Source organism: Poromitra crassiceps (genome assembly GCF_964638095.1).
Source record: "Poromitra crassiceps genome assembly, chromosome: 25".
Taxonomy (NCBI): Eukaryota; Metazoa; Chordata; class Actinopteri; order Beryciformes; family Melamphaidae; genus Poromitra; species Poromitra crassiceps.
In genome coordinates this window covers 19,474,019-19,495,381 of record NC_139649.1, presented here as the reverse complement: position 1 = coordinate 19,495,381, position 21,363 = coordinate 19,474,019, and the positions used below count along the sequence as shown (strand labels likewise).

Genomic DNA, 21,363 nt, shown 5'->3' with positions numbered 1-21,363 from the left:
ACATTTAATTTGTGCTATATGAAGTAAATGTTTCACTATTTAAAATGGGTACTGATATAATGCTGCACTGGAGTCAGAAGAGGAGAGAGAGGAAGCAACATACACACAACTTTCAAGTTGTCTGTCCCTCTCGTCTTGGGATTGCGGTGGAGGTCACAGAGCCGGATGAAGATGGTCTCAGGGGCCCTTTACACGAGGACGGTTTCCTATGGTGACGGGGCCTCCCTTTTAGCCGGCGACGGCGAATTTGGGCTTAGGAAACGACACATTTTGGAACCACCTTCCAGAGTGGAATTGTTTGATACGCTTCCCGCTGAGGGCTCCATGTAATCGCTTGAAGACGGCACATTTCAGAAACTCTGACGTGCCTGCACACGCGATTACGCCATAGCCGTGCGCGAGTTGGCAACCAAATAAAACGTCAGTATGAATGAAGTTTGGCAACATTCAGAATTAAGCTACACTGCGGCCAACTTCAGTTGAGTGAAGCTTTTGTCCCACCCACCCTGGTGTGAATGTGCAGTAACAGTCCTAGCCAACTGTGCCTGTCACATGTCACCGCTGGCTTGTCATGTTGCTATATAGTCGTCATTCAAACGTTCAGAAAAGGTCTTCAAAAGCTTTGGAGGTTTGGAGTGCTGATGATGTGAGCACACTGACCTCACCATCTCATTCATGATGACTTGAGAGAAAACCTTTTTGAAAATGTGCGCTCTTACTCAGACATATTGCATCATTAGAGTAGAGAGAGCAAAGTGGTCTGGAATGAGCTCTGGCTCACACAGCAACTCCTTCTCTCTCCTTCAACTAGATGACAAATGGCAGAAAAGTTGACTCTCTGGGTGGAAGCATTTGTTATTTTATGCAGGGAAATGATGGCAAGAACACTGGCTTTCCACACCGCTTGGTTTCCCCCGTCTTTCACAGAGGGAACCCAATTATCCTGCTTGTTTTCAGGTAAAAAGAGGCAATCAACAACCTTGGTGTAACAGAAAACTAATATGGAGTAGTGTAGTAGTGTAGTAGGAGTAACTTTTAAGACCAAGTACCACTGTGTATCAAACCCAATTTCACAGGACCACTTCCACTGAGGATACCTGCATTGTTTTTCAGATCAAATTAAAATGTGCTGTTTTAACCATGCAATCTACCGTATATTATTATATTATATATCTACTAATCTATCTATATAAATTTGGCAATGTGGGCAATGTTCTCATCTGCTGTTCTGTCTGTTTACATTTTTTGTGCCGGCCACAGCTATGATGTTTTACGTGTGAAGGCTTATTGCCCTAAGGCTGAGGCTATAGTTCAGTGATGATGTCATTAGTGATGTCATCAGTGATGATGTCATCAGTCTGAGGCTATAAGTGATGGGAGTATGGGGAGGAACCAGACGGAGGAGATGATGGCTTCCGCCCCTGGGCTGTGGGGGTAACCCTGACGGAGCCGGATTTTTTAATTAGGTGATTGTCCTAATTGTCATCAGTGATGTCATCCGTGATGTCATAGAGTAGGCGAGCTGTAGCATTTGCACATTCCACGGCATTCAAATCTGCATCCACACTTGGTCAGTTGTTGGTAACTCTGCAATAGAGGGGAGATCAATCCACAAGATCTGCCACACGTCACCTTTCTTGCTCCACTCCCAGTCAGAAGGACTGTGCTTCTGGTTGACAAAGTAATGACTGACCCCACATGCATCCAGCCTGGTAGGCAGCACGCTTTACATGCTGAAGTAGATAGAGCAGCTTGAGTAGGAGGGATGTGAATCTTCACTGGCCTCACGATTCGATTACGATTCATCTGTCAACGATTCGATTCGATTCCACGATGCATCACGATACAGCTCAAAGTATTGCAGCTCCACGTATCACATCCTTAATTTTCTGTATTATTACTGCACATGACTACTTTTTCATCAATTAATACAAGCAGTCAGATAAATATCAACTGCCTTTTCGACTTAGAAAGTGCTTTAAAATCTGAATGTCAATAGAAATTTTAACAAACGATTCAACAATTCATATGTCAACGATTCGATTCGATTCAAACGTCCGCATCGCGATGCATCGATTATACGATACATTTTGACACCCATAGTTCATATGGCCTCTGCTTCCGAGCAAACATGTCCAGCCTTACTTACATCATCAACAGCATCAGCTGGACTAGACCTGTCATACATCATGACTAGGGGTGCACCGATCGATCGGCAAGCAATCTGTATCGGACGATTTTGACCTCAAATATGCGATTGGCTGATTGCCGATATTTCGGCTGATTGCCGATATTTTTTTATATTATTATTTTTTTTTAATAAAAAAAAGCCCTATCACTAATCAGGCTTTCCAACGATATAAAATACAATGCCAATTGGTATTATTAAAGGGGAGAAATAATCGACCTAAAATAACGTTTCCAAACTTTTTTTGAGGAGTTTATATATCGGTGATCGGTCGGGCAGATATTTCCTATAGGCGATCGGCGATCGGTGGCAGAAAACGTGATCGGTGCACCCCTAATCATGACCACAAGTTTTCCAAGATCTTTACATGGACATCAGCTATTGTTGGTAGATACTGCGGCTGAGTTTGCTGTAAACATCGGAAGCCTTGTTATACACGTCCCAGGTTTGCGATGCAGTCTTCGGTAAATAAAGCCACAAATGCCATAAAGTGACAGTCCTTCAAGTCAGTTTTGGTAGAGCACAAAGTCCTTCATCACTTGTGTTAGTGGGAGGGAGTGGACTTGGTTCAGATGATGTGTTCCCAGCGCTAGAGCAGACATTCCTTCAGCTCTGTGTGTACAATGCGTCTCAAACAGAAGGCTTTACGAAGGGACCAAGTGTGTGTTGACATTATGACATCATAGAATGTCGACGACATCACAATCGCTTGAGTGACATCACTGATGACATCACAGTTGTTCAAGTGACATCACTGATGACATCAACATTGCTCGAGTGACATCACTGATGACATCGCAATTGCTCAAGTGATATCAATGACGATGAGCTCTTCCAGACATAAATGAAAAACAGTCTATTCTTTTGTAACCTGCAGTGCTAAATACACACTCAGAAGGCACACTAGTACTGTACCAGGAATGCACAGGTATGTTTTGGCCAGTGTTGGGCAGTAGCTTGCTACGAGTAGCGAAGCTACATAGCTTAACTACATTTCTCAGTAGCTTGGTGGTAGCTTCACTACCTTTGAACCAAGTAGCTTTTTCAGTAGCTAAGCTATTTATAGACCCAAGTAGCTTGTAGCTTCCCGCAAAAGCTACAAGCTACTTGCCAGAGAAAATCCATGAGCAAAGCACGCAGTGGAGATTTCTGCTGTGGTTTGGATTAAACAGGAGGAGACATTGCATTATGTCAAGTGTGCCTGTGTAGCCAATAAAGCACTTCCAGTTCCATTATGACAGACAACAAGTGTTGTTGTCTCATCCTTGCTTTTTAGCATCCTTGCCTCTCTTGCAGCAAGACCCGGCACTACTCTGCCTCTGATTGGGTTGGGTTTAGGCAATGAAGACTGACGATTGGTTAAGGGTAGGGCAAAATATGTCATGTGCTGGCGAAGTCACATCAGCAACGAACTTTGAAAGATGGCAGAGCCAGAGGGAGCCACTGGCAGTGATGAAGAAGACGTTCAGGTTTTATTGTCTGTTTTTGAATATTGTGCCAGTGAGAGTTTCAGTGTGTTTTATAATATAATAAACAATCAAAATGAGATTTTTTTTGCCTGCCTATTTGTTTGGTGGAAAGTTGTTCTTTGACATGAAGTTGATTCAATGTGAGAAAAAAAGTAGCTTTGATGTAGCAAGCTGCTTTTGCCATGTTGCTCGTAGCTTAGCTTGCTACATTTCTCTGGGGATAGCTTCAATGTAGTTTAGCTATATTTAATCTAGAGTAACTGATAGCTTAGCTTACTACATTTTCCAAGTAGCTTGCCCATCACTGGTTTTGGCAAGGTTTGCCAGTAGAGGAAGCTCAGTGGCAGCGCCCCCACCAGGCCAGAAAAAAAAAGTTGCAAAAAAAAATAAAGGTTTTTTCCTGCTCTCCCCAAAATGTCGATAAACCTTTATGGCATATTATTACAATACAACAATACTGGTGTTGACAGTGAACAGTAAGAGAAGATGCCAAATCATTCAAAACAATAAGCATTTTGCTTTTAGGAGCATTGTGCCAGCATGCAGCGCTGTTCCAAAACGTGTCAACATGTGTCGTTGCCTGGGAAACGCACATCCCATAATACAACTGTTCGCATCGCATCCCATAATAGTATGATGATACTTGGGATGCCATTGCCATTGGCAACAGGAGAGACCACATAACATTTCAATCGGACCAAAAGGTAAAAGAATTGCGGATTTAAAGAAAACATTCTTTCAATGACGTTTTTTTTTTTTGGTCCAAGTGAAATGTTCTATGGTCTCTCCCGATTCTAAATATAGCTGAACCGTTTGGCTTGACTAAGTAAATCTATTTTCATAAGCATTTTACTAAATGTCTATGGGAAAATAAATGGCGGATGAAAATCTCTGGTACAGTGCTGCTGAAGCAGGAAGTAGGCGGTCACTTTGCCTCTCTATAACACACACCTTTGGTCTCATCCTTCAGCACCACATCAGATATCTCAAACAGTTTCAGGGGAAGGGGCATCTTCCTGTTAGCTGAAATGGTTTTCAGCAGGCCAGGCAGCAGGGTGGTGTGCACCACCTGGTGGAGGAAAACAGCAGTGATGTTGAAAACATGACCGTCAGTCAGAGGAGGCAGAGAGCGCCCTCGTATGGAAACAGACCTACCTGCATCTAACTATATTAAATTGAGTACTCGTCAGCTCCTCAACCAGAATGTTGGAAAAAAGCCTTCTCCCCGAAGGAGCGCATGAAGAAGCAGCAGCAACACTGACTAACCACGGCGTTCCCCCTCCAAATCACAAACAGAAGCCAACAGAAAGTTAAGGCGGGGGGACCTGACACAGTACAGGATTCCCCCACAGCCCCCCGTCATGGCCGGCAACCCCACTGCCGACAACAATGCGTGACGTGACGTCAACTCAGCAAGCTCTATACTCTACTATACTATAGCTCTATACTATACTCTACTATACTATAGCTCTATACTATACTATACTATACTATAGCTCTATACTCTACTATACTCTACGGCACCTGGAACTCTGCAGTCTTGGGGTTGGAGATGTGGACGGCCCTGGTCTCACAGAGCTTCTTCCCCAGTCTGTCTGCGATGTCCTCCTGACAACACTAAGGGAAGAGAGAGGGGACAATCAGCACTTCATAGTAGAGGAAAAGAGTGTGAGTGTGTGTGTGTGTGTGTGTCTGTGTGTGTGTGTGTGTGTGTGTGTGTCTTTTCTCACCAGGGCGAAGTTGAGGGCCTCTGTGAATCCAGCAGCAGCCAGGTTTTGCCTCAACAGCTCCGTCAGCTTATTCAGTGGGAACTATGAACATATAAAGCAAATACAGCTTCTTCAGCCCTAAAGATCTTCGATAAAAAAACAATCTTCGCCCATATCTGTAACATTATAAAGAAGCATGATTTCCTTGATTTTGACCATTTTAAAACCTTCAGACAGGCCTGTTTTGTTTTTAAGTGTCTTCATGGTCTTGCCCCACCCCCTCTGGGAGAGTTTTTTTAAACGGAGGTCCGTGGAGGGCATGAGCACCAGGGCGTGCCTAAGAGGAGACTGTGAGCTGGCCCACAGACGCACCGCTTTGGGGAAGAACGTCCTGTCCATTGTGGGCGGAAAGATATGGAACAGTCTCCCGGCCACAGTGAGGGAATGTCCCACCTTCCCTACTTTTAAACTCAAAATCAAGGAATGGCTCAAAACGACACAACAGTGCACCCATAATCAATAGCCTTCTCTTGGACATGTTATCATTTTATTATCTTATCTGTTTGTGTGTATTGCTTTTATTGTGTATGTATTGTTATCCCTTGTGTATGTTTTTTTTTATCCCTTGTGCATTTTTATTATATTGCTTTTTTATTCCCGTATTCTGTATTTATCTTGTAGTTTTTAGTTGTTTATGTTCCGAGGACTGCGGGTGAAAATGAGCTTCGGCTAACCCCGGCACTTTTACCGTTGTCACGTATGGATGATTCTGTACGTGTATAACTGTCTTATTAATGTGCATTGTCCCGTCTAAATAAACAATAAAGTAATACATAAGAACAACACACACGCCATTTTTAGATGAGTTAAGTGGAATTGGTGGTCAGCATCAAAGCCCTCGCCTACACGCTGAGGGCTACGCTGCAGCTGGTGAGCCTGCCGGCGTAGGCGGCGTGCAGCTCCCCAAAAACGTGACTCGACACAGCTGAAGTGAACAGCGCAATTCTACTATAATGTAGATGAGGAGATAAACAGGAGAGAGTGAAAGCTATGAGGAAGTATCTGCACTACATTCCCTCCTTGAGCTAACTTCTAGTCATTGAAATCATAGCGAAAACCAGTGGGCAAGCCCACCCACTTTCCCCTGCAGATGCGGAAGTCTTTGTTTAAGCTGTGTATTCCTCTAATGGCCACTTGAGGCAGGACTTACTTTGTAACAGTAATTAAACAGTAATTAAACATCAGTAATTACAGCCTGGACCGAAACACAGTTTTGGTCTAATAGCTAATTTCACCTTTTCATAACAACTGTATGGGGGGTCATTTTGTATATAACTCGCCTGTTTGGGGCGGCTGTAGCTCAGGAGGTAGAGCGGGTCGTCCACTAATCGCTTTGGATAAAAGAGGTCGTGGTTCGATTCCCGGCTCCTCCTCTGCATGTCAAAGTGTCCTTGGGCAAGATACTGAACCCCGAATTGCTCCTGATGGTGTGCCAGCACCCTGCGTGGTAGCCTGCCGCCATCGGTGTATGAATGGGTGAATGTACCTACTGATTGTAAAGCGCTTTGGATAAAAGCGCTATATAAATGCAGGCCATTTACCATTTACCATAAAATAGATGATAGAAAAGGGGGTGATTGACAGATCGCCTGTCCAGTTATCGCGCAGCTTGCTGATCATGGACCAATAGCAGGCGAAGCTGCGGCTCTGGGAAACTCCCATCTCACGTGAGGTGCGGAAGGACTCAACCCATTCCCTCCCACTCTGCTGACGAAAAATCAAGATGGTGACAGCCAACGTTTGAACTCCACCAGGGAGAAGACATTTAATGGGATAGCTACGTCCATATTATTTATGTCTATGGTGAAAACACACAATTGAGTCATTTTGCTGGGGACTCCCCTGGACCCCCTCGTCAAACTGACATTCGAGTACGTCTAGCTGCCGCTGTGTCGTCCTAAACTCGAGGCTACATTGAAGCATGTTTCTCACTTCACGTTGGTATTTGGGAACGCGCACAATCAATCACACGCAGAGGGAAATCCAGGTACCTGATTGGCTACGGTGTAGGTGCGTGGCGTGGTGCGGGGGATGTTGTTGAGGCCATGGCGGCGTCCTCCATGATGTCACAAGCGTGGATGACGTCCGAGCGCGTGGGAGGAATCTCCACCTGGATCTGGTCTCCGGTGCCCGTGGGCTGGGAGAGCAGGCACATCCTGGTCAGAAGCTGGGCCATGTGCTCCGTCGACTCACTAGGCAGGTAGGAGGGAGGAGATGGCCGATCAGCAACCGGTTGGATTAAAAACGTTTCTTAGGGCGCATTCACAACAAGCATGTTTGGAGCAGTTTACTCAAACTCTGTTCACTATTTTACTTTTATAGGTGTAAAGAGATGGATGGTGACATTATTAGCCAGCAGTTATTCATGTTTGGAAACTTTGCATGTGAAAAATAAATAAGGGGTCCAAAATTAACACTAGCCAACGGCCAATGGTGGATATAGATTTTGCATTTGGCTAGTAAATCCCAGAAGGCTACGGCCACAAACGTAGGGACACTCACGCATCACGCAAGCAAGGGGGGCAGCACGGGGAAACTCCCCATTGAAAACAATGAGCGCTACCCCCCACGGCCCACGCTACCGTCATCATGAGCGCTACCCCCCACGGCCCACGCTACCATCATCAGACATCAGACCGGAAGTAACTCCAGAGTGTCCCTATGTATGGCGAGTAGCTTATATTGTACCAAACTAGTCATCTAATTAAACTCTCTAATAAAATACAGCTAATAAAATACACACACACACACACACACACACACACACACACACACACACGTGTATAGTTTGAGTGCCAAGTTAATGGTTGTGATTAGGTGTGAAACTGTAGGAGTTTGAAGTAGGTGGTGTTGCTGAAAATGTTCCCTGGCTTAATAAAACATAATTAAAGGAACACTCTGCCCATTTTCAACCAGCTTTGTATCATTACGTATTATGTGTATATGTATTATGCGTATCGTGATGATACGTTTGTATCATCACGTTATTGAGTGTTAAAGTGTGGACCAGTGATGTCACTGGTCCACACTTTAACACTCAATAACTGTCAAATTAAATGACAGACTTCAAAACCGTTTACAGTTTTCTGATATACTACTGATGTTCTAATGATACAAAGCTGGTTGAAAATGGGCGGAGTGTTCCTTTAAGTGGACCGATGGCCACAGAGCAGTCAGAGTAAAAGAGATGTTTTGTACAACATTTCAGTTGTTAGCGAGTCGGCTCACCTGATGCCCACTTTGCGGTTGATGAAATCGGCCGAGACTAGGGATGTTCATTTTGAAATATTTCCATAATCGAAAATCGGGGAAAATTAACGATCAATTATCGATTATCGATCAGATTAATAATAATATTTTTTTTATATATTTTTTTTTACAAAATGAATGCCTAGGGCAGAAAATACGAGACAACGTGTTCTCCTCAATGAACTCTTTATTTCAATGTGTCTCCTCTCCAACACTGCTGTCCCCGGCGCGTGCCGGTGTGAATAGACTACTTGCACAACTCCACTACTTCCTGAAATGAGTAGGGCATCTTGGTTTCCTGTCCTACACTATTGGATGAACTGATTAATGTCAGGTGTGCCTGATCACTGTTGTTGTGACTGCAGCAGTCAGGCACACCTGACATTAATCAGTTCATCCAATAGTGTAGGACAGGAAACCAAGATGCCCTACTCATTTCAGGAAGTAGTGGAGTTGTGCAAGTAGTCTATTCCCCATGTTTAAAACAGTTTTGTTGGCACAAAGGCCCGTGCCCAGCCAGAAAACTAGAGACTATATGAAGCTCCACCTCACGTTAGTCGGCTGTGCAATGGAGTGGGGCGAGGAGGAACAAATTCCACCCAAACCTAGTCCGCAAAAAAATAAAAAAAATAAAAAAAATAATAATAATAATAATAATAACAACAAAATCGATAAGAATTCCACATGATCGATTCCATTCCTTAAGGATCAATTATCGATTTTTGATAACTGATGAACATCCCTAGCCGAGACCCTCTCCTTCCTGTAAGCCAGCTCCTACAGTCCAAACAGGAAGTGACATCAATGAGACAAAAGCTAGGAGGAAGACATGTCACAGTAAACCACATAGGACCGGCTACAAGCTGCTTGTCATGGGAATATATGCAGTACCGGGTACACACATGTCCTGCCGTCTGGGTACACCACCTCAGCCTCCTCCACCCTGAAGGAGACGGAAAATGAGACGGAATTAGAGCTGCAACTAACCATTATTTTCATTATCGATTAACTAATTAGTAGTTTGTCTATAAAATCTCACAAAATGGTGAAAAAATGTCTATCACTTTTCCCCCAAAGCCCCAGACGTGACAGGGCTGCAACTAACGATTATTTTCATTATCGATTAATCTGTCGATTATTTTCTAAATTAATCGATTAGTTGTTTGGTCTATAAAATGTCAGAAAATGGTGAAAAAATGTCGATCAGTGTTTCCCAAAGCCCAAGATGACATCCTCTAATGTCTTGTTTTGTCCACAACTCAAAGATATTCAGTTTACTGTCATAGAGGAGTAAAGAAACCAGAAAATATTCACATTTAAGAAGCTGGAATCAGAGAATTTTGACTTTTTTTCTTAAAAAAATACTCAAAATGATTAATCGGTTATCAAAATAGTTGACGCACGCACACACACACACACACACACACACACACAAGTTTTTTCTTCCACATCTACCTGAAACTGGTTAGGCCAACACAAGTCATACCAGAGACTTTTCAATATAGAGACAGTTCAACATCCAGTCACTTCCTGTATCTGTTTCGCCACTGCCAAGCCCCCTTAGGAGACTGGTCAGCCAATGAAGTTTCATACCAGTGACAGACAGCCAATCACAAGCTGATGATAACGACACCAATTTAGGAGACCGGAAGAGTACAATTTCTTACTATTGCAGTGCAGTGTCTCTATATTGAATTGTCTCTGGTCATACCAACCACTTCTCCTGCAGTTGCCATCCCCTTCATGAAGGTGACATCAACCAGCATTTGAAGCCACAATGATACATACAGTCAACAAACTAAGTGAGTGAGGTTAAGGTAGCAGCTGATCTGACCTGCAGACGTTCTGGTGGAGCTTCTCCTGCAGCTCCATGAAGCTGTCATAGCGCTCCTGGGTGAAGGTGATGTTCCTCAACACCGCGGCCACAGCGTGGGGTCGTACAGCCGCCGTCTGCACACAGGATACATAGTTATCCATAGAATATAGCCAAAGTCTGACCAGTGGACAAGGCGGTGACACCTGTGGTTAGCTTCAGTTTACGGGAAACAATTTGATCTCCAGTAAGATCTTCCAGCTGATCCCCAAGTCCATGTTTCCACCCACCTCCTGAGTGATGATCAGCCTCTGAGGTTCTCTGCCGGATGCGCTGACACGCCTGTATCGAGGGGCCTCCATCCTGAGAACACAAATAATAATAACAACAATAATAACAATTTTGCGATTTTCGAAACAAGGTTACAAAGCGCTTTACAATCCAGAATAATAGAAACTAGAAAGTTGTATTGACTGAGCAGTGAGTACAAGCCAAGGAGTGGCAGCAGTCCAACCGAGACAATGAATTCCTAGCTTCCTTAACTGTATTCTGATAGGTGGACATGCAGTCTCTGAAGTGTTGCTAATAGGGATGTCCGATATTATTGGCCTACCGATATTATCGGCCGATATTAGCATAAAAAAATCGATATCGGAAAATATCGGTATCGGTTTTCATGCCGATATTTTTTTATTTTTTTTTAAATACAGGGGGAGTCTCACTGAGAGCAATGCTCTCTTTTTCAGGAGTGCCCTGTTCACATTCACACACACATTCATACCTGGAAGCTGAGCAGTACAACCACAGTCTGATCTGTTGGCCACTGAGCAGCTCCACTGGAGCGGTTGGGGTTAAGGGCCTTGCTCAAGGGCACCTCAGTGGTGGTAATGAGGGAGGGGCAAGCGCTGCCTTTTCACTTTCCCCACCCAGATTTATCCTGCCGGTCCCGGGAATTGAACCGACGACCTTCTGATCACAAGCTCGCTTCTCTAACACTTACAACTTTAACACAACATGCATATTATATATTAAACTCTTTAGCTACATTAAGCTACATTATGTAACTTGTTACGTGAAATTTTGGTGGAAAAAAAGCCCGCTTATATCGGTATCGGTTGATATCGGTTGATATCGGTATCGGAAATTAAGAGTTGGACATTATCGGATATCGGTAAAAAAGCCAATATCGAACATCCCTAGTTGCTAAGTGACTTTTTCACCTTAATAGAACAGCTTTTGAGTCATTGAAGATGGTACAGTGACGTGTAAGTTGTAACAGGGAGAAGGTTGCCTCTATTGGTCACACTGACACCGCCCTCCAAAGGCCTCTCCTGGGACTAAGCATGCTTGTGCTGGCGTCCCAGAGGCAGCATGTGCGGCATACCGTGCATGTGCTGTACAGAGGAAGCGCTGTCTTCAGGAAAACAAGGAAGTAACTCGGTGCGGATTTGCTACGAAAATGACGTTTCACGTAACTATGTATTATTATTTCATCACCTGGTGAGTACCCGATGTCACAACATGTACATAGAGCTTTCTGGCGCTGTGTTTGGTTGACTTTGAATGGCGATATCGATACCGATACTATTGCACCCAGAGGGCGCAGTTTCTCCAATAGCAAAACTTGTAAAAGCTGCAGAATAGAGCTTTAAGACAGGGCAAGGCATTAGATTTCACTTAAAAAGATGCAGTAGAGTAAATCATATTCAGGCAGATGAATGCTTTCTTTACAGCAACACTAGAGCAATTATACATGCACCAAACCCAATATGGAGAATACACTTCAGTCTACTGTACACCTTCTTTTGACACAGCCAGGAACAAAACACACCCCAAAAATGCTTTAAACTAACATGAATCATGAATTAATTTAACCTGAAATGTTTAGTGTTAGGGGTTTAGTGTTCATCATAGCCTCAACGTGAGACTCATCAGTCATTCTTCCTTCAGAGTCTCGGATGCGCGGTCCCTACAGCCGCTGCAACGCCTGCTAAGTGGCTGCACAGGATATACACGCTATCAATCACAATAAAACTATAAATAAAATATAATGAAAGCCCTTTTTCACATGCCAGTGCCGAAGTGTTTAGGTGCTCCACAACGCCGGAGGTATCGGTTCGGTGCTCAGTGGTTTGGAGGGTGTACTGCAGTTTACAATTTTGAGCATCGGCTCTGCCATGTGAAAAAGTGCTCGGTATTGGAAAGTATGCACTATTTGGGAGTGCCAGGGCACCCACACCATGGATAACAACATTGTCTCAGAGGTGGGTACAGTTTTATTGTGATTGATAACGTGTATGTCGCGTGCAGCCACTTAGTCGGCGTTGCAGTGGGGACCGCGCATCCGAGACTCTGAAGGAAGAATGACTGATGAGTCTGGCGTTGAGGCTAGTGTTCATCACATCGCCTGAGATGCCAACACAACACACAGCGTGCTACTCACTTGTTCTTGAAGACCTGCAGGCCGTGGACCAGCCCCTCCAGACACAGCAGGTCATAGCGGTTAGCCGGCACATGGATCTTGTAGAGGATGACGTCAGACGCTCCGGAGGCCTTGGAGTCACCTTGCTCACGGCTGATTATCTCCTTCTCTGAGGTCTATATGGGGGTCAGAGCAGAGGGGCCACTGCTTTTAGGCTGACCGTCATAGTACAGTACAGTAGTGATTTTTCCACATTATTTTCTAAAGTGACTGATCTGCACAGTTCTGGGAAGGTTAGGGAATCCAACCACTCGATAGATCCCTTTAGTGATCTCTTTAGTCGTGTGCTGAATGTAAATGCATAGTGAATATAACAACAGCAATGTTTGTGTGGCTCTCTCTACTCCCCCTGCTTTATCTATCTATCTATCTATCTATCTATCTATCTATCCCTCTCTCTCTCTATCCCTCTCCCCATGGCTTCTATTAGTCCCTCCACCATTTGACACCCAGCCCAGGTGCTTTGCTGTACTTTGTTGAACCATCTTACTCCGTCACTTCTGATGGAGGATGCAGCCTAGCAGAGCTGAAAAGAGTCCAAATCATTGTTTCAAAATGCTTCCTCTTTCTCACCATCCTTCCATGAATCGTCCCAGCCCTCCCTCTCTCTGGCACAGTGTGGCTTTTTCACTACAGTCTTATAAAGGCGCTGGGTTCTGGTCCGGACCGGTTGGGTTCAGTCCGGTGCCTACATGATGATGCGTGGTTCGGGGACCGAGTCGTTGATGGACTTGTGCGGCAGGACGTTGGCGCCGTTCAGGTACAGCTTGTCGTTCACGATGACGTCCTCGCCCAGCACCGTCACGTTCTCCATACGAACCTGACAAACACGTCCATTCAGTTAACTAAGACGCATTGTGATTTGTGACACAAATCATCATAATCATCCTTTTTATTATGAGCAGGCTGGGAAATTGCCTTCAGCTCAATACTGGTAGGTAAGTTAGCCACCCATCATGTGGAGTCCTGTTGTCTTCTAAACATCTGGTTGGTTGCTAAAATAGTAAGAGGCGCTGGTATTTTTTTGTCCTTTGGACCTGTGTCGACCTAGCGTCTTTTCATCAGCTCCAGCATCTTTTTTCAGTTGTTTCCAATGAGGAGCAAGCATATGCAGGCGCACACGGACGTCTAGAGAAAGTGCGCAGCGCCCAGCGTCTATTTTCACAGCGCTCCGGCGTTTTTGTGTGCCCGACTCCCAGCGCTTCCAGCTGAAAATATTTTAACTTTTCAGAAAGACGCTGGTGTCGGGTGCTCCTTTTCTGGCAACTAATCATATGGAGAAACTATCGCAACAGAGACAGAAAGGCTCAATTGTGGGAGCAGATTGGCTAGACACTTAATATTTCTGGTGAGTGTTGAGCTAGATCACTGTATGTGTGTTGTTAGCTAATGTTAGCTGTCAGCTATCAAGCTAGCTACCGCACTGAAATAACGTTAGTTTCAGACTGCTTCCTTGAATATTGTGCGCCAAGATCAGCGTTTCCCAGCGTACTTCCAGCGTTTAACGGTCGGAAAAAGACGCTAGATGGACACACGGCCTTACTTGTGACTTAAACTGAGCTACCTACTACTGTCACTTCAATTCATTTAATCTGGTCATTGTATTTCTTCCTGACTTGCAGCACTCTGGTTCAGTAGGACTTTGACTTGCAGCACTCTGGTTCAGTAGGACTTTGACTTGCAGCACTCTGGTTCAGTAGGACTTTGACTTGCAGCACTCTGGTTCAGTAGGACTTTGGCAGTATTGTGGTACTCTGTCCAGATCTGTACTCACCCACTGGCCCACAGAGGAGCTCCATCCCACGATGCAGCTCTCTAGCCAGGAGTGGGATCGAACCCGCGCTCCCTTCAGCACCGTACATCGCTTTATCCTCACCCCGTCCTCCAGAATCACACCGGCACCAATCGTTACGTTAGGCCCGATGGTACAGTTCTCCCCGATCTGGGCTGTCGGGTCCTGAGGACGGAGGGAGGGAGGGAGGAACAGGGAGAGAACACAAAGACATCACCTTCATTGTCCAAGCTCAGATAGTGTCTAGTCTACAGTCGTTCTAGCAAACATTCACAATCAATGATCAATATATCCTCGACTAAACTACCAGGCAAAAGGTTCATACACACAAGACATTTTACTTAATAATTTCTTAGAAATAGTCTGATAGACATTAAAATTATGAAGTAGCACAATGGAATTATCCAGTGACCAACAGTGTTAAACAAATCAAAACTAGATTGGTGATACAATTTAACTAACAAGTAGCACTAAATAACTAGCTAGCTAGCTGTACTCACCACCAGAACGTTGCCTAGGAAACCGGGCCCCGTGCGGAGTCTCTCAGGAGCGTGTTGCCGTACTGACTGAAGGTACATACACATCCCTGTCAGGAAGTCTTTAGGCTGACCAATGTCCATCCAGAAGCCTGCAGACAGACAGACAGACACACAGACAGGCAGGCAGGCAGACAGACAGACAGACAGACACAGACAGACAGGCAGACAGACAGACAGACAGGCAGACAGACAGACAAGCAGACAGACAGACAGACAGGCAGACAGACAGGCAGACATACAAGCAGACAGCCAGACAGACAGACAGACAGACAGACAGACAGACAGGCAGACAGACAGACAGGCAGGCAGGCAGACAGACAGACAGACAGACAGACAGGCAGACAGACAGACAGGCAGACATACAGGCAGATAGACAGACAGACAGACAGAGGTGAGGCGTCACCTTGCAGCTCCATGGCGTACAGCTGACCCTCTTCAGCCATGACCGGGAAGATCTCTTTCTCGATGGACGTCGGCCTGAGCTACACACACACACACACGCGCGCGCGTGCGCACATATACACACGCACGCACGCAAGCACATACACATACACACGCGTACACACACACGCACACGCACACACACACGCACACACACACACACACACACACAGAGTCAGACTTAGGGTGACCAGATCCCAGCAAACAAAATGTGGGACAAAGAGTACGTTTATGTGGGACACATTACCGATGCTTTGAGGTTGTCTAAAACTTCGATATATTGTCTAACTTACAAAAAATATACATTTCTATTCACCCCTCTCTATGCTTTGCCCTCTGGTTGATTCACACAATCTGCAAATAAAAACATAAATTATTTTATTTGAATGCAACTTTTGAAACTCCCACACTGGGTAAATGTTTTCACTTTTTTGCATTTTCACGCCCCAAGAACGCCGTTCCCGTGTAAAAGGAAGGCACTAACGCTAAAAAGGTTTGCCGTTTTATTCAGGGAGTGTTGCTGTGTAAACAGGGCCTCAGTTTGTCAGAGGTGCCTACATAGTGTGCTGTGTGTGTGTGTGTGTGTGTGTGTGTGTGTGTGTGTGTGTGTGTGTGTGTGTGTGTGTGTGTGTGTGTGTGTGTGTGTGTGTGTGTGTGTGTGTACCTGGATCCTGCTGAGCATGCTGGGATTGAAGATGTACATGCCGGCGTTGATCTTGTTGGAGACGAAGACCTGAGGCTTCTCCACGAAGCGCTGGATCCTCCCGGCGCGAGGCTCGTACACCACCACACCATACTTAGAGGGCTCCTCCACCCGCGTCACCTGCACGCACACACACACACACGTCACCCCACCGGCACACAGTTTAATCACTGTTTTATATCACTGGATGATAAATATTAGGAAAATTGTCTGTATGTCTGTCTCTCCCCATCTGTATGTCTGCCTGTCAGTCTGTCTCTCCCCATCTGTCTTTCTGTCAGTCTGTCTCTCCCCATCTGTTTGTCTTCACACACAGGTCTAGATACACGCTGAGGACGGCTTAACGTCGAAACGCGTCCGTGTGATTCTGTGCGTTGCTGTAATGGACTAATAAAAGTTCCTAGTAAAAGGACATTGGAGTGCTGGCTGTTTTTCCCTATTTTGAACTTCTGTGAGCCTTGCACCCGGAAAACTGCACTTAAGACGGAGAGTGCGCGTTCATACCCTGTTTCCATCTGTATGTCTGCCTGTCAGTCTGTCTCTCCCCATCTGTCTTTCTGTCAGTCTGTCTCTCCTCATCTGTAAGTCTGTCTGTCTGTCAGTCTCTCCTCGTCTGTAAGTCTGTCTGTCTGTCAGTCTCTCCTCATCTGTATGTCTGTCTCTCCCCATCTGTCTGTCTGTCAGTCTGTCTCTCCTCGTCTGTAAGTCTGTCTGTCTGTCTCTCACCACGATGGTCCCCTCTCTGCCGTGGCTCTGGTGGAACTGCAGCATGTGTGTGAAGGGGAAGTCACAGATGACGTCGGAGTTCAGGACGAAGAACGGCTCGTTGTCCACGGTCAGTAGCTCTCTGGCCAGCGCCAGGGGACCGGCCACACACACACACACACACACACACACACACACACACACACACACACACACACACACACTTGATGTTTTCCCCAAACTTTTGAAAATGACCAACATGGTTTGATTGTCTGAGGAAGTTCCCGCACAAAACTTGCAGGTTCCTCTAATGAGAACTAGCAACTCTACAGAAGCTCACAGACAACTATTAAAAAGAAAGGCTTCAGGCTTGAATGTGTGAGTATAGTATAGTATATATACTATACTATAGTTTAGTCAAATTCATATCAAAATAACTTTTCTATTCTTGCACAAAATAGATAAATTCAAGCACTTTTCATCTATTCATGTCTATTTTCAAAAAGTTGCAAGGCCTGGAGCGCTCACCTGTTCCCAGAGGCTCCTTCTCATGAGACAGAGAGATACGGATCCCAAGCTGAGGAGAGAACAGCTCATCTCATCAGTCTGGACATGACCTCCACTACTAATACTACCTATTATAATCATCAGCACTACTGATTCTACCTATTATAATCATCAGCACTACTGATTCTACATATCATAATAATAATCACCTTATTTTTCTTTCAAATAAAAGCAAATGTCATTCACATAAAAGCAGGTCCGCCTGCAACCAACGATTCTTTTAATTGTGGATTATTTCCTCACAGTGTTTCCCACAGGATTTGGAGAGATTGTGGTGGGTGGACCTCACACACACTATGGGGGTCCGGGGGCCAGATTGAGTGCACTTTGAGAGCAAAATATAGAGGCTAGCTCTATGAAGGACTACACACACATTACATTAATATCCTCTTTACTGTTCTGTGGCATTATAATAATGAACAAAATAAATGTCTTCCTATAGTATATTCTGCACACAGGTCATATTGTAGAATACTGCTTGCTTAAATACAATGGCCCGTCTATACCAAAACTGTCAGGGAAGAACTCAAGCACAAACTAACATTTGTAGACATAAACAAAAGTCAAATAAAATAAAGGGAATTTCCTAACTTTGATTGGAATAATGTGTTCAGCCAAGACAATACTTATACAGCCAAAGCCCTAAAGCGGGAGTCACTTTGCATTGCTTTGACACAAAATGCACTCAGTGGTCAGGCCTGTCCAGGCAGCCATGTGTGTGACTCACTCTCTGCTCCTGGACTCTCATCTCTCTCTCCAGCAGGTCTGACATGTAGCTGACCGCCAGGACCACGTGATCCACACCGGCCTGCACGCACGCACGCACGCACGCACGCACGCACACACACACACACACACACACACACACACACACACACACACACACACACACACACACACACACACACACACACACACACACACACACACAGACAGACTATTGTGAATAAAAGTGAAATAACAAAAATACAATCAAAATATTAATTTCACTTACTTCACTTCACTCACACTTATAGACACTATACATACATACATACATACATACATAAATACAGGTATATGCATGATTATATATAAACGTATAAACGATTGAATCTGCGTCCCACAGTTACAGATGCTAACGTACGTTCCGATCAGCCTTATTTTACTGCTTCTGCTTGTACTCTCTAGTCTCTATTTGCTTACCTTTATGCAGTGTTTATAACTGGTTTGCTGGGGGGAGGGGTGCTCCAAATATCCCCAAATGTTCTTGTCTCGACTTGTTTCAGTGAGAGAAAATCAAGCTAGCAAGCTAAACATGTTTAACTTCCTATACATACTTCACAATAAAATTGTACCGTTTGTCAGTGGAAAACCTTTAATTTGAAGGAGCTATAAGGAGAAAATTGTATTAAAAGTTCCTTGACACTGTCAAGCCGAGCCGGGATGCAGCCACCAAAAATCCATAGTGCAGGAACAGGCCTTCGGAGGGCGCTGTGGGAATGCCAGAGCCGCCATTCTCCCTATAGACCAATTATACGCCTACGTCACAATGACAACAAACAGCGTCAGATGCGCAAGATGGAGGCAGAAAGACAGACTCCGCGCAGCCCTGTCAAGTAGTTTTCCAGTGGTCCGAAAACTATTCGAGCAAGACATGTCTTCGTGTTGTACAGTGGGATGCCAGAATCGGAAAGCTATTGTAGCAGAGTATTCGGGTCCGCCTATTCACACTTGGTTAATAAAATAATAAACGATAGAGCCAGGCTGTAACGTTATAACCAGCTTCACCTTTATTCTCCCCACATATCCTGTTCTACGGCAACCGGAGGGAACATACACAGCCTCGCACACACGCAATAGAACACAACACAACACTGAACAGTCTGTTACACTATCAACAAAGCAAGGACTAAAGTTTTACCGAATCCCGTCAACTCATACTGCTTTTAATGCTAACCGTAGGTGTCTTTGGTTGCAAGCCCAAAGAGGAAATCGTTAAAAATGCCCGACTTTGCAGTGCTCGCTCATTTCATATCAGGTATGCTGTAGTAGGCTGCTAGTGACAGCCACATCGCTCGGTTAGTTAACAACCAAGTAACGTTAACTTAAATGTCATTATTGAGTTGAACTGATTGGAACGAGGACATCATTAAAAATGCCCGAAATGTAGTGCTCTTCATAATCAGGTAAGCTGCCTGAAACTGTAGGCTGCTCAGCCACATCACTCGGTTAGAACGACCAAGTAACGTTACATAATGTCATTATTGAGTTGTGTGCATTATCAACATAACAATATATCTTTGCAAGTTACATAATAATTATCTACGCTATCCCCAGTTATAAAGGAATGCACGATATATGTATTGCTGGCCACTCTAGGCTTGGCGAATTGACAGCGCCAGTGCGTATGGTATGGGTCTGTAAGACGTATCCCATTAACCAACGTTAATTTCGATGCATAACATTGCTTATCACTAGGCGATAAGCTGTGGTAGTAAGCCGAGAACTGCATTTTAAAACTAAAATCTAACTGTGTGTCGCAGATGAGCACAGAGCAGTCCTGACAGCGGCGTCTTTCACACAGCTCTGTCTGTGTCAATGAGCGGCTCCGGGCTTTTTGCCTACACGATGCGCGCGCAGCTCCATGTTGACAAGCTGTATAAGGGGTCTATTAGAAGTCACTGTACCATCAAACTGATTTCCTCTCACACCTTCACAGCCAAAAAGAATCCATCCAGATGTTGTGTATAGATTGTGTTTGTGATGTTGCGAATTGCGATGAGCTCACCGTGACCCACCGCCTCCACCTGGTGCAGCAGGATGGACTTGTTGCAGAACTCCACCAGCGGTTTGGGCGCTCAGTGTGAGGGGGCGGAGCCTCGTGCCATACCCGCCCACCAGGATCAGAGCCTTCATGCTGCTGCCATTAGCAACCGGGGATGGGATGACCAACCATTACTGGGATGACCAACCGCGGGTCATCAATACAGGAGCCCAACCTGGAGCTGACCAGGACAGAGGAGAGTCAGTGAGACACACAGTCTGTCTGCCTGTCTGTAAGAATGTCATTATGTCTGTTTTTTAAGATAGCTTATCTACAAGACGCCTAGACTATCCTAAGAGCCTAAAAAGTGCTACTAATATGCCGTATTTAGGAGAGGAGAAGCTTCCTAGTGCCAACAGGAACCTTGGGAGTTTGAGTATTTCATGACGTTTTGCTTCCCAGGTGCGCTGGATTTGATCACTGACTGAGCCGCCGTCTCCATGTGACTGCATGTGTTTGCTCGCTGCGTGCAAACGGCGCACCATGATAGTGAGATCAAACACACCCTGCTGTAAATTCAGCACAGGCTGTGGAAAGACTGCTTTTAAACGGTTGTTTCACACAGACAGCAGTATCATTTTAACTGCCCCGGCTAAATTACTGGCTTCCGTAGGACTATCATATCTTCGGATCTGCAATCGGACATCGGAGACGGGTGGGAGAGCGTTTTGAACAGCCGTTCACAGCCCCTATTGCCTTATGGAAGTGGGTGTGATGCTAGGACTGTACGAGTGTATATGGAGTACAGTAGTAGCATCACTTATGGGGCTAGGGGGTGAGTAGATAACGACTGCATTTTGATTTTTGGGTGAACTTATCCTTTAAGGCAGCAGTTGCTGC

General features: G+C 45.0%; 2 pseudogenes across 2 annotated transcripts; both read right to left on the bottom strand.

The window, feature by feature from the left end:
- Positions 1 to 1,549: 1,549 nt before the first annotated feature.
- LOC310798130 (phenylalanine--tRNA ligase beta subunit-like) lies at positions 1,550 to 13,136 on the bottom strand (annotated as a pseudogene). The gene is made up of 12 exons: positions 13,131 to 13,136; positions 12,932 to 13,086; positions 10,779 to 10,851; positions 10,510 to 10,625; positions 9,567 to 9,618; positions 9,428 to 9,452; positions 8,655 to 8,691; positions 7,418 to 7,618; positions 5,388 to 5,468; positions 5,182 to 5,274; positions 4,609 to 4,726; positions 1,550 to 1,587 (listed from the first exon to the last, which is right to left on the bottom strand). The product of its transcript is annotated as a phenylalanine--tRNA ligase beta subunit-like (transcript).
- A 522-nt stretch (positions 13,137 to 13,658) lies between these two features.
- LOC310798180 (mannose-1-phosphate guanylyltransferase catalytic subunit beta-like) lies at positions 13,659 to 20,615 on the bottom strand (annotated as a pseudogene). The gene is made up of 9 exons: positions 20,488 to 20,615; positions 18,445 to 18,525; positions 17,679 to 17,727; positions 17,172 to 17,314; positions 16,407 to 16,565; positions 15,705 to 15,783; positions 15,263 to 15,390; positions 14,745 to 14,927; positions 13,659 to 13,790 (listed from the first exon to the last, which is right to left on the bottom strand). The product of its transcript is annotated as a mannose-1-phosphate guanylyltransferase catalytic subunit beta-like (transcript).
- Positions 20,616 to 21,363: the final 748 nt, after the last annotated feature.